Here is a 14,221-nt window from a genome sequence, read left to right on the forward strand (position 1 = left end):
CTGCCATCTGTATGCAAATATAAGGAAAACAAGAACATTTGCTCCTACCCAGCCTTCTAACTCAGTTCATGCGTTTTCCAAGAAAGTATGCTATAGACAAGATATCATTTGGTCTTGAGAGCTATGTAACCAACTTTTCAATCGCTTCCTGGGCATCTGCCATAGTAGTTTCAGAATTACAGAAGATATTTCATTTTGTCTATCCTGAATATGTGGGAATGTTGAGGCAAGTCCTCACTAAATGGAATTTGTGTATTCTGCAGCTGAAATGTTTTTAATATATTTTCCAAGTATAAGAAATTATCTTTTTGACAACTGACCAATTGCACTTTTGAAGAGTATGTGACTTACTATGGGTAATAGTGTTTCTGTAAAGGATAAAGAAAAATATTGTTTCTTATTTTTCATGTGGAACTCTTTATTTTCTTCTTTATTTATATAGCCTTTTTGCTTTGCTAACTTCTCATCCTTTGAGCAATGTGTACTGCTTTTGCTTTTTTGAAGTCAGAGAAAAGGTAGGGGTAGAACTGATGTAAAGACTAGGAGAATAAGACTGATTTGAAAATCATAGGTGTTTACTTAACTGATGTAGATTGGTAGACAGATGTGAATACGTGGGGAGGGTGGAGGAGGTTGAAAACTCCTGCAGAACTTCAAGGCCAAAATTTGTCTTTCATGAGATACTTGGGAGATGTGTAACAGGTAACTGTGGTGTAGATATTCACTCAGAAAGGGCAAAAGGAGCTTTTAAATAGTTACACAGACCAGAATACCTTTCTCATGATTTGGATGCAGGAGTAGTCTCACTGTTTCCAGGAGCCTGATTTGTAAGTTTTGAGCTCCTAAAGGAATTCAGTTTGTGATTTCATATCCAAATTTTTTTAGGTACACCAGGGATACTTCTGTAAGCAAGCAAACTGTGTTCTTGGAAACACTGATAAAACTCATACCAACTCCAGTGGCAATCAGGAGGGGAAAACTTTAGTATCCTGCTATATCACTCAGATCATACTTCATACACAGACCGCTATTTATATGGCTACTGCAGTCACTTGTAATATTTAAGGTTCTTTCACATGCAATGATGACTTTGCTTTTCAGAATCATTTTTCTATCAGAAATAGCAAAGCGGAGAAAGTTAACATTGTATTATCTGAGACATGCGATTTGCTAAGCCAGATCAAACCATGAAATCCGTCAACTTGGATTTCTTCTGTAGCTGACCAGTCCCTGATGATTCAGGGGAATGTGAAATATCTGTGACGCTTGTTTAGGCCCTTAGCTCAGCAAGTTTCTTGAATAAGTGTGTGATCTTAGAAGTCATTGAGAATTTCTTGCTTAATTTGACCCTAGCTAGCTGTTCTTACTGATATTTTTCTCTGAAATGATTTGAGCTGTGCTTTAGAGCAGTTTTAAGTTGCTGTTCTGCTGTTTGGACCATAGAAATGGTTGATCATAAAGTTAAACCAAAAAAATGAAATCCAAGAGAAAGAAGGCAACTCATGTCCTGTACATTGATAAAAATATTTTATGGATCTGTTATTACTGCACAAGATTATCATTTATTAGCAGCAGTTACTTGAAATTAGTCAATAAATGATGGAAATATTTTACAACTACCGTTTGGCATATGAGTAGCACGTACAAATCGTATATTGCATCTTCAACTGAAAACTCACATTTTGAGTGTGTTCTCTAACATCTGTGGTATTGAATTACTGACTTCGTTTTCTGACCTTAAATAGGCTGTCCTGACACGTGGCTAGCTTGTGACAGTGATTAATTAGTATTAATGTACTCATTCGGCGTTCTGTCAAGGATGATGGGGAATGGGCTGTTAAACTTGTGATCTCCAGCTCTCCCGCAGACCAGCACTCAGAGGGCAAAAAGGAACAGAGGGAGGAGGGTTCGCAGGTTTGCTTTGCTATGTCTTAAATGAGTAATGGGCACCAGAGTTATTTTAGTTCCAGTGAAGGTTTGGGTCAGATCTACACAGAATATAAATCTGGTTAGCTGTGCTGTGTCAATAAAGCTACCATATTATGAAAGTTCAAGATGAATCCATTATCCTCAGTAACTGCAAATTAGACATATTTGTTGCTTTTTATACCATGCCTCCTCCGAGGCCCAGAGTTTTGATTTCAGTCCTCAGGGATTCTGTTTTTCAGTAAAAGCTATGTGGAAGCACATCAGAGGAATAGGACTTGGAGGATCTACAGTTTATTTCTGGCTCTTCGTTAAACCTTCTGCAGGACTTCACATCAATTAATTTTATCTCATAATAAAGAAATGCTGATGAAAAATGGCCAGCAGTCCCAAATACTATTGTATATTACTGTGTTACATTGTGCCTGAATAGACTTCATGGGCCTATCTGTGTTGCGACTGTGCATTTCTCCATGTAAGCACTGTGTAAATGGTTATCATCCTGAGGCAGATGAAGGTACCATGTGGATTTTGTTTCAAGAGATTTTGTAAACAAATGTGTATAAAGTGCTTAAAAGTCCCTGGAATATAATGTTGTACAAAAACCAACAAAAGGGCAAATTAATGTTGCAATCAGTGTAATCTTTGCTGGTATTAATATAACACAAAAATTGTGTATGATTTTTTCCTCTTAACTTTATTAGACATCAAAAAACACTTCTGATGCTGATCAGCTTTCTATCTGTTTATTATTGTGCAATAACAAGTAAACTGCAGATGGGTAAAATCAGTTTTGAAAAACTCATTTTCAGATGAAACCATTAAGTTATGCTGATGACGGTCACTTTATTCCTTTCTCTTCAAATTAAAAAATATGTTATATTCCATTTTGCAATGTTGAAAATGTCCTCAATTCCCATTGACTTAAGAGGAAAAAAAAAAAAAACAGCAAAATCCCCACATCTTATTGCACTGCTATGTGCACCAGAATTAAAACAAGCTCCTAAAATCTAAAAAAAGTAGAATTTATCTAGACCTGGGTGGGACGATGACATGTAGTATTCAGATTACATCATATGTCCTTTTAAGCTCATAATTTCATAATTATTTGTGTTAAGAAAGAGATTTCTAATAAATTCCAATATATTCTTTCTCAACATTTCTATTTTTCTCTTAGGTTTTCAAAACATATCTATTGCTGTGAAATCTGATCCTCAACTCAGCAGTTCCTGTAGCAAGTACAGAAGGTAAGCAGCAGAACTCTGCACCCGCTTTCACCTGCCCCACGATACATAGTTATCCTTTAAAAGGGGTATCCCTGTAAGTACTGAGCTGAACCTTGCTGGACACAGGTCAGTAACAAACATTTCACTTTGTTAAATGGAGCTGGGATTATATTTTTGATATTTTAGAAGATCTGGCATTACCACAGCTAAACTGTAGACTGGCTAAATAATGTATGTAACTCATAGTCAAGAGCATCTAGAGATTTGGGGTGAACAATTAATGTAACGAAGCTGATTTCATAACGTGCTGTGTACCCTTCCTCTGCAAATCACACTTCTTCAGGGCAGTTCAAGATTGGCACCCAAATCCTGAGGCATTAAATGTCATTTCTGAAATTTCTGTCCATAACTCATAAAAAATATCAGTGATACTGTTCAGCTCCATTTCAGAAGGGCACAACCCTGAGATAAATTTATTTGCGACTCTTCCTAGTACTAAGTTTCAGTAAGTGGATTGGTCACGAAGTAAACTGTCAGTAGTTGCCAACTTTGTAGCTTAATGCTTTTCATTTATGATAGTCATAGGAAAATTCTAGATCAGATATTCTTGTATTTTGTAAGTGACTGGTTTTGGATGTGATAAAATGAGTCATACTAATCATGATGACTGTGGTGTAGCACCAGGCCCCTATTTCTGTTCCTAATGCACCTTCCAGACCTAAACCCCTGTATTTCAATTCCCTTAAAAGCACTTACTCTTGGCATCACCAAATCAGAAAAGGATTAAAAACTGTACAACATGTAATTCTTACTTGTTTTCAATAGATTTTTACTTAGAGAAGATAACAGGTACTTCAGAATTGTCAAGACTATCAGACTGGGGAGAAATTAATTCTTGGAAAAAGGTTTCTTAAAAGCATGAAGCAACTTATCCATGGAGATTGATTTGTAGAGTTTGCAGGCCTCCTTTACTTCAGCTCCACTGAACTATCTCCAGGTGTGACATTTTACTGTTCTTGACAGAGAAATGAGTGCTGATGGAAATGTAAATATCTAGGAAGAAATAGAAGTTGTAGCAATTAGTTTGACAGAGTAGGTTTTAGAGGAGGAAGTGTCTTCCATATTTAGATAGAAAACCATGCTGCAGAGGGAAAGTGTTCCAGGATTATTGTTTCCTGGTGCCTTTCTTGCTCCATTAAGACTTAGTGTCAGCACCTTAAAATTGAGCTATGAACAGCTATCCCATCATGAAAAACATCTCTATTTAGCCTTCAAAAATTATTTTAATACTGTTTAAGTTTTTTCATGCTACACATTGTATGTCATTTACCTTTTTATTTCTCAGTTTTCACTCACGTGGAAGTGCTAAAGTTAAAAACTGAGTACAGGCGCAAAGATTAGTTACTTTTCCATCCCCTACTTAAGAATTATGCTTACCTTGGTCTCTTTGCAAGTGTACGTGTACAACTAAATGTTGACGTGAATAAAGCTCTTAAGAGTAGCTGTATTCTTCTCTTGGGCTACTAACAAAAAATGATGTATAAATATGATTTGTCATTGGAGATGGTAATTGGAAAAATTGGGTCATTCATTAAGCTAAATCTAGGAACCAGAAACAGACTTATTTTTCAGGTGGTATGGAAGATTATTGTGTATCAAAAGAAAATCATGAAAAAGAGGCAGTGATGGCAGGGGTGACTGTTACAGAAGGTATCATCTTCTGAGTTACAAGGTTGATTTTATTTTTATCATATTGTGCAGTCTCCTCTATCTGGCCTGTAACATCAGTAGAGAAGTTTCTCTCTTTTTCCTCATTGATCATCGCTGATACGTGGTTGAACACCTTGTCTGTGCAAATCCTTCTGAAGTATTCCACGTTGGCCTCACCCCATTGTTAAGAAGCTGGCGTGGTGTCTTTGAGTTGGGATCTAAAACTCTATCAAGAATATACTCCCCTCTGATTCTTTAATGCACATTGTGAGGGACCCTTTTTATAGCATCTAACGAGCTGTCCCACAAATGCACTGAACATTGTCATCAATCACTTCAAGGTGCTCCTTATTCACTTCTCCTTTTCCTCCAAGAGACAGTTAAGTGAGAATATCTGAGCCCAGCATGAGAAGTACTCTTTATGTAATCAGCCGTTTTCAAAGCTATAGGAAGGATGCATATTTCTCTAAGACAGCAGTGAGCAGGTCCTACTTATACAAAGTGTCATTACTTCATGCTCACCTTCACGTTATCAAGGAATTATTAATAACTTTGAAAAGACCAGACAGGCATTCTAGCACTGAGAGAACTGCTTTCCCTCTCGTGTGTCACCTGATGTTGTGTCCATGTTATAACTAGTCAAGATGATGCAAGCATTTCATAGATTAAATATTAGCAGTGAGCAAACCACAAAAATCAATTGTAGACTGTGCATCATTACTGGAACAACCCCATTTCCTTCTCCAAGATAATACAGCTCAAGACTTCCAACTGAGTGAACATGAAACTGAGAGCTAAAAATTTCAGTTCTAGTTCCACCATCAAGTTTTTGTTGTTTTAGACAAAAGATTTAATTTATCCATCTTTAGTTTATTTCTTTAAAAGGAGGATAATGCTCTCCCTGTAGGAAGACTGATTAAAGAAATGTTTGCTCCTTTAAAGGTATAAGGAGTTGCAGCAGTAACAGTAAAGGGACTTCCAGACAGCTGCTCTTTGTGTAATTTCTGCTACCTCTTGATTAGTACAGCCAAAAAAAGTGCCACTGAATAAGCAGATGAGGGCAAAGCTTCTAAATTTGTGCTCATCTGCTCACCGAAACCTCAGTTTGTAAACTGGGTAGTGAATAACTGAGAGGCACAGGTGAACAAAATTGGCCAAGGCAATTAGGAAACTTATTTGAAAAGCATCCATTCTGTACAAGAATCGTTGATTTAACTGGTGGCCTGTGTAATAATCATCTATCTTTGTCACTGAATGAAGAAATGAATTTCTTACAAGAAGTCCCAGGAGTCCAGTATTTGTAGCATTTTGTTCTGTACCAAATAATTTGAAATTTGGGAATGGAAGAATATATTCTACTATTTCTGCACGTTCTCTGCCATGCCAATATTGCAGGTCTTCTCAAAGAAAAAGGGTTGCAAGCCTCCGACTTAAAGGACGTAGCTAGATTCTTGTAATCGCTTAGTGAATGTTTATTTTTAAAAATTTTTAGAACTTTTGTTATAAATGTTGCAGTAGCAGGTTGGATTTTAGCAGATTATACATTATTCTATCTATAATTTCTGGCTAATGAATCAGATTCTTCTCCTAATATTGTACTTGTGCTGTCAGACTAGTAAAATTAGATTAGTGTTTGAAGATGTGCTACTCACCGAGTTGTCTGACCATTAACTTAGTTTTGCTGATGCCCTTCCTATATCATCAGGTGTTTTTTGTAACCAAGGTTTCTCTCCCACTTCGCATAACTTTTTATGACACAGCTGTTTTCCAACTGCCTCTGCCACAAATGTTTCCACGTGTTTACACTCTTTTCTAGTGATGTTCTTCATCCAAGAAGATTTTGATCCATTCTTCCTTTAATCCAAAAGAAAAATGCCATGCCTGAGTTACTGTATTTATTTTCAAGCCGCTTTATATATAGAATGTCATATTTCCCTGGGAATGATCTGATCCTCATGCTCCTGAGCATCTGCTGAGCCTGAGATTTAAGTAGTGAAAAGCCATTGTTGAGGCACTAATGGCATTAATAGAAAATTCTGTCTTGTCCTCTTACAAGTTAAAATTTTATCCTGGCTTCCTGATAGCACTGCTGCTTCATTGCTTTCATCAGAGATAGCCTGGTCAGGTTTCTAAAGGGATACAGGTACTTAGAGACAAAGGTAGGCATCTAGAAGGATTTTCAAAATAATGTTGAAGGTAATTCCCAAATAAGTTAAGTGGGTTTTTAAGGCACTTGTGGATTTTTTTCAATAAATATCTATGCCCTTCTGTATAACCTTCTAAATGGCTTTTAAAATCTAATCCATTATCTTTTTTTCTAATCACTGTGAACTACTAGTGATGAAAATTCAGATCTATATATTGCTTCATGTCAAGTAAAGATTTCTTTTACATGGTCAGTCATAAAAAGTTCACTGGATTTCAGATGATTGTGGTAAAGATTTCATTTCAGCTGACAGGTGATCAGTTCATTGGTGTCTTATTAAGAAATTAAAACAGTTACTATTTCTTCTTTTTTCTTTCAGACCATAGTCTTTTTTCCACACTGTCTTTCCGTTTCTGTCTTCGCTGAATAGAATTTTGTAATTCTGGCCTGCTATTGAGCCACCCATAATATGTATATGCAGCAATAGCTGAGGTGCTAGTAATTTATTTTTTAAATTCGATCTTGATTAGGTTTGGCTTTTGTTTCAAGTATTACCATTTTGCATGTTTCCAAGAACTGTGAAATTCTCTGTGCTAGAAGATCTTTGGAAAATTTCAGAGTATTGCATAGAGTGGCATGTTGCATATCTTACAGGGTATGTTACCATACGTACAAGGATATCCTATATGAGCCATGGTAGAGCTCCAAGTCCTGGTTTTGCCTAATAAAATCCTACAGTTTTAGATAGCTGTCTGTGAGATTTTCTCTCCGTATGTAGCAACAGTTGGTACGTCGAGCTGAAGAAAAGGAGCACAGCATCCTAGGGCCATTGGAGAGAGAGTGGACCAATGTTAGCTGATAGAGAAGGAGATACTTTGGCACATGTTAGGATAGGTCTTCACACTTGATTTTGAATGACTGTATATTTTGCAGCTGAAAGAAGTTTAGGAGCAGCTTTTGTGTAGCATAGGTAGAAAATAAGCATGCAGAAAGGAGTTACAGAATACGATACTGGCAGTTGTAATGCTATTGCGCTGCTAGTTGACCTATACTCCATACATAAGTCACATTGCAGGGTCAGTTGTTCATTTTTCCCCAATTTACAAGTGAGCAGTTTGTTTTTCACTGCTTTGTCAGTTAAATACTTCTGAAGTTGCTAACACCAAATATTTGGATTAGTGATACCATATTCTCACTCAAGCATGGATTAATGTTTTTAGATTTAAATTGGTAAAAGGATAAAATTTCCCCGAATAGTAAAAAATAATCTACAAATACTTCCCTACTTGGTATTGCTGAAAGAAGATATTTTGTCTTAAAAGTGGTACCAGTGGAACTGAAGTCAGTGAGATTAGATGTAAAAATATGCCACCACTATAAGTGCTGTTTCTTTTTTCTTTTTAAGTATTAGATACATAAATGGATTAGCATCCAAAGATGATTGAAGTGTGGCTTTGAATTCCAGCCTATATACTGTGATATTCATCTTTGCCTCCTCCCCTCCCCCCCCCCCAAAAAAAAAGGCTATAGCCCCTCAGGCAAACCTAATGGTGACGCTAATTAATTCAATGGACCTTGGATCAGGCCCACTTTCCTCAGGGAGGTATTCGTCCTCATTCTTCACTCATGCAGTTTGTACTCAAACTACAGTATCTTTTTGTCACTATGAACAAAGTTACCTTTAAAAAGTCATCTATGAATATCATCATGGAGACTGACTTTTATCTTAGCCCTGTAGGTCAACAGTAGAAAAAATAAGAGCATTCAGATTCAGGTCTCTTTGGCCTTTCAGACTATATGAATCTGCTCTATTTTTTTAAAGCTGCAAACCATTTTACAAGAAAAAGAACAATTACTGTAGAATAGATTTAAGTGCTAAAATGTGATTATGGAAAATGGGAATATCACCCTTTAATTATAATTGTCAAAAGAAGGTAATTTATCTAGATTACATTATCCATATGTGTTTTTTTCCCCTCAACATTGTTAACAAAACTGTGATTTGTTAACAAAATATTACAGGGAAACTAATCTACTCTGCTGTCTTCTGTGCAATTAGTATGTTGCTGCCGTCACTGTTGCGCTTTGGATTGCGCGGTAGCTCAAAGCTGTTTCCCGTTCATTTGTATTCCACCAGATTATACAATTAGCTAGTTGGTGCACCCTTGTTGGCCGGGTATATTATTTCAATTTAGAGTCCATCATTTTACTGAAAACTCATGAAAATGCAGATTGAGGAGCTTAGCAGATGAAATAAGCTGCAGAGCCTTAATTCTATTTACTTACCTGTTGCACACCTCAGACGAGCCTTGCAGCTCGTTCCCAGAACGCTGGCCCAGCGTGGGGAAACGCTCAGGCGGGTCTGGTTACGTCTTGTCAAAGGCACAATAAATCCTGGGCAATCTAGTTCCTATTAGTGTTTCGTAGTCAGAAAAACAGCACTCGCGTACCAAAGGGGAACATGGGCACTGCTAGCAGTTGATACTGTATCTCTAAATACTAAAGCATTTGCGGCACAACAGTGTAATTACCTCACCAGGTGTATTTGTCAGTATAATCGAATGTTTTCTTAGGGTGCTCCTGAAACATTTTGTTCAGTTAGCTCTTTTCCTGTGTATGTTCATACCTTGATTATCACAGAAGCAGCTAGTATAAATCTCTCACATTAGGTCTCAATAAAGATTGTGGAAGGTGCATTTCTTTTTTAATCAGAACCCCCAAAGTTATATATCAAAAACAATTTTAATAATTGTGTCTCATGAGCATTGTGTTCATGCCTTTTGCTGTCCCTTGATTTCTATGCAACCTTTCATCTAAAATATAGAGGATTAATGAAATCATGCTTATTAGGAACTTAGAAGTAAGAAGCTATGAAAACTCTTATTTAGTAAATAGGAATAAGCAAAGACTGCAGAATTCAGTCCTCCTGTTTTTTGTCATTCCCTAACTTGAGCATGAGGGAGAAAGGGTGGAATAAGGAGAAGAGCACTACAGGATCTGTTTCGCACTGTACATTCACTCGTAGCGCGCTGGGCGACGCGTGGCAGCGTCCCCAGGGAAAGCTGCTCGGCTCGTCGTCTTCGCTGACCTTAATTCTCTGTCTTGTAGGTCCAAATTTCTCTTTAGTCTTTCTGGGGGGGCAGCTAGTTTGCAAACACATATTGCTTATAATCAAAGAGAAGAAGGGGCAGAGAAGGAAAGAGAAGTAACAAAAACAGTGTAAAATGTAGTAAAGGAAAAGAGAGAAAAGCATAATGCAGAACAAAGAAAAAAGTAGCAAGAGAGCTGAAAAATGCAAAAATGATTAACAATACAAAAATGTGACTGAAGGCTGAATTAGGGAAAATACTGCGATTTCCGGCTTGCCTTCTCGGTTCCCCTGCTGCGTTGCCACCCGAGCCGCTGTCGCCGCCGCGCCCAGGGCGGCCGCCCCGCTGGCAGCACTGTCACCGCTGCCGCCTGCGCTGTGGCACAGCAGCACCAGAGCTGTCACAGGCTGCTCAGGAACCGTCGAACAACAGCAATACAGAGCTTCAGTACGGACTAATTTATCCAGTTGCGCAGCAGTGAAAATTACTCCATACAGAGGGCTGTACAGCTGTTAACTGTGGAAAGTTAGCTTGTTTGGGTATTTCTAAATATCATGCAGCCACTGCTCTGAATTTATTGTTGAGAGTTATCTTGAAAATGGGTATTACCCATGTACCCTGGTGAGGCCACATCTGGAGTACTGCGTCCAGTTCTGGGCTCCCCAGTACAAGAGGGATGTGGCACTACTGGAGCAAGTCCAGCAAAGGGCCACAAAGATGATTAGGGGACTGGAGCATCTCTCTTATGAGGAAAGGCTGAGAGAGCTGGGCCTGTTTAGCCTGGAGAAGAGAAGGCTGAGAGGGGATCTTATCAATGTGTACAAGTATCTGAAGGGAGGGTGTCGAGAGGATGGGACCAGACTCTTTTCAGTGGTGCCCAGCGACAGGACGCGAGGCAACGGGCACAAGCTGAAACACAGACACTTCCATCTGAACATGAGGAAAAACTTTTTCACTGTGAGGGTGACAGAGCACTGGAACAGGTTGCCCAGAGAGGTGGTGGAGACTCCTTCTCTGGAGATATCCAAAACCCGCCTGGACGCGATCCTGTGCAACGTGCTCTAGGTGACCTTGCTTGAGCAGGTGGGTTAGACTTAGACGATCTCCAGAGGTCCCATCCAACCTCAACCATTCTGTGATTAATTTTGTTAATAATACAGTTAACTGGCTAATGTATTGCAAAGTCAGGTTAAGTAAGGTTTTTAAGTAAGATCACTTTGATGTCTAGAGAAAAAATGAAGGGTGTATTTTAATCTGTGCGTGTAGTTTTCTTTCTGTAAGTTATCATTTTCCATTTCTACAGATACATGGTAATGATTATCAACACTGTTTACAAGTTAAACTTACATATGTATAATGCTATGAGAAGTCCATACGTATGTGTGTTTGTCCTTTGAATAATCCTGTCAGATTCAGTTTCTGGAACTATTCTAGAAATTGAACCTGAAGTCACTAATGCATAATGTTGATAATACCATGACTGAATTCATGGGTGAATATAGTTTAAAAAAAAAAAAATACAGCTAATGAAAATAATCTATCTTAAAAACAGGAAAACACATAATAAAACCAATCTCTTCCAATGTATGGGGCCCTCTCCCTTAGCCACTCTTGTTCATTAATGTTTTTCTCAAGTGTGAAGAAGAGGGTGATCCAGCTGACCCCATTAAGGATGAATTTCTTCAGTCCATTTATGGAGGGAAAGATATCTACTAAGATGAGGCTCAGAAAAGCTTCATACAGTCATAAATACCCCTAACAATCAGTCCCGAGATAGGTATAAAGTGACTATTTAGCATCCTAAGAATACAATTGTATTTATTTATGTATTTATTTTGGACTTCTGAAATATGCAATACCACCTTTACTTTGAACATGGATTACTGATACTGGGGTTTTAAATGTAATTGCATTATGTTGACTACATTGAGAAAAGCAAAGATTTTTAGCTAATGAAAGTTTTTTTTTTCAAGCAACTTTATCAGGACCCGTAATATAAATAGTTTTACACTTATAATCCTGGTAGGCATAATTTATCTTAAAAACCAACAAACAAACAATAAACTGTGAACTTTCCAACCTGTAAGCTGTTCTAAAGCGTTAAGAAAAATTTACAGCTATGTGGCCATGTAATCTGACTTAAAGGGACAGTAATGAAACCAGCAGACTTTCACCTGCAGGCCGCTTATTCAAATTCAGGCCAGACTAGTCATAAAGCGATTACAAGTGGAGGGGCTTTTGGTTAGTTAAATAAAATGGCTTATAATCTCCATGGGCCTGCATACATGCATTTCTGCCTTTTTAAAAACCACACCAGAAAGTATACTCGTTTTTAGTCTTGTCAGTTCAGAAAAGCCAGAACTACTTAGCTGTGGCGGCTGAATCATCATTGCAGTTTTGGAAGGGAGCGTGTCACAGAGAGGAGCTGCAAAGATACTTCCACTACTGCTGCATATGTTCTTGCTGAACTTACAAAGCTGCCAAACCAACTACTTTTCTGAGCCCTGAAACTGTGAGCATGTGTGCACACATGTGCACGTGCACAGTTTTTTCCTTGTTTGCCATTTTCCTCACACTAGAAAGACTTGATACAGCTGCTCTTTGTTGTCATTTTCTATCACATTGTCCTGTGCTTTGATTGCATCGTTTTCAGATGTCTCTTGCTAAATATAGAAAATAGGGCATCTCTAAATATATTCAGCTTACAAATTATTTTTGAGGCAAATAGCTATTTATATCCACTCTCTACAGATGCTATTTTGTAAAAGGCAAAATAGCGAAAGTGATGAAGAAAAATATTAGTTATCCCCCCCAAAAAGAGCTGGAAGAAAATAGCAGAAGCTGTTCAGCTGAAGTCATAACATATTAACACTTATAAGGTATTTTCATATACTAAATGATTGCTGCTGCTGCTGTTCTTTCCTTCTTCGCTTTTGTTACATGTTTGTGTATCACACCAGGTAGAGTAATGAAATTTGGGAAATAACCTCTGGCAGATTTTGCAAACTCTAAACAGTAGCCTCTTCATAGTTGCTTCTTAACTGGTTTCTCAAAATGGAGAGGAGCTGGAAGAGTGGGGCCTGAGATTAATCACTCTTGTTTCACTCTCTTATCATAACCTGTTTTAAACTTTACTTTGGTTTGACATAGACTGCTACACTCCATAGAACAGAAAAAGAGAAGGGAGCAAGTTAACTTAGTTATAGCAAGAAAGGAGAAAAATACAGTAATGAGGTTTAAATAGACTCCTCTTCACTAAAACTCTTCAGCAGGAACAAATACCTTACTTAAAGTACAGTTTTTCAGTCCTTTCACACTTTCACATTGTCAATATTCAGAAAAAGCTGGGGGAATTCACCCATCTCAGCATTGCAGAAGAACCACTACCACAAAGGTTGCAGGTTCAGCAGAAGGTTTCTGGCAGTAGCAGGTACTGAAATTTGCCTTCTGATTGCTTTTCATCTTCTCTCTACTCTCTCTCCTTCAGCAGTCAACCTCAGTTACTTCTGGTCCTTTGAAGGCTAGCTGTTACCCTTCCCACCAGATGTCCACACTCACAGTCATGCACAAGGATGGACAAGCATAATATGAGTTAAAGGTTGTTAAGATTATCTTGATGCGAGGAGTCGTAAGAGGCATTTAGGCACATGTTTCCAGCTGCAGCAAAGGCAATCGATGGCTGCTCTAGACTGTGAATGCCTTGGATAGGAGGGATTTCCACGGGTATCCCATGGTATGGGATATATGTAAATGTGGATGGAGGTATGGCAGCTCAAGTGGAAACCAAACAGACAAAGAAGGAAGCTTTAACAGCCTGAGCACCTGAGAGAGATTCGTAAGAGACAGCTAGAGCTAAGGCTGTGTGTGCAGTTCTGCCAGGTAACTCCTTGTTAGCTTGTGAGCAAAAAACAGTGTTGTTGTGTGACATTTGCTTCACCTCTGTGGTCAAGAGCAGAACTCGATCCAATCATAAAAATAAAAAGGATTGATTGCATTTCTACTAGTGTTCTCTTGCTAACTGGAGTACTTGCAAATCCGAGTGTTGTCTTGTTGCTACTCAAAACGTGTCTATAACATGAATACCAGCTATTTTAGTTATGAGGTTTCCAAGAGAAAGCCAGGTA

At 38.1% G+C, this 14,221-nt stretch overlaps 1 long non-coding RNA gene across 1 annotated transcript in view; it reads left to right on the forward strand.

Annotated features, from left to right (window-relative positions):
• The window catches only part of LOC136993360 (uncharacterized), a 181,923-nt gene that overhangs the window by 80,367 nt on the left and 87,335 nt on the right, over window positions 1-14,221 (forward strand). Inside the window, exon 2 of the long non-coding RNA XR_010885653.1 lies at window positions 3,104-3,173. This is a non-coding gene — a long non-coding RNA (uncharacterized lncRNA). The remainder of the gene's footprint in view (window positions 1-3,103; window positions 3,174-14,221) is intronic.

Source organism: Apteryx mantelli, chromosome 14 (genome assembly GCF_036417845.1).
Source record: "Apteryx mantelli isolate bAptMan1 chromosome 14, bAptMan1.hap1, whole genome shotgun sequence".
NCBI classification, from domain to species: domain Eukaryota; kingdom Metazoa; phylum Chordata; class Aves; order Apterygiformes; family Apterygidae; genus Apteryx; species Apteryx mantelli.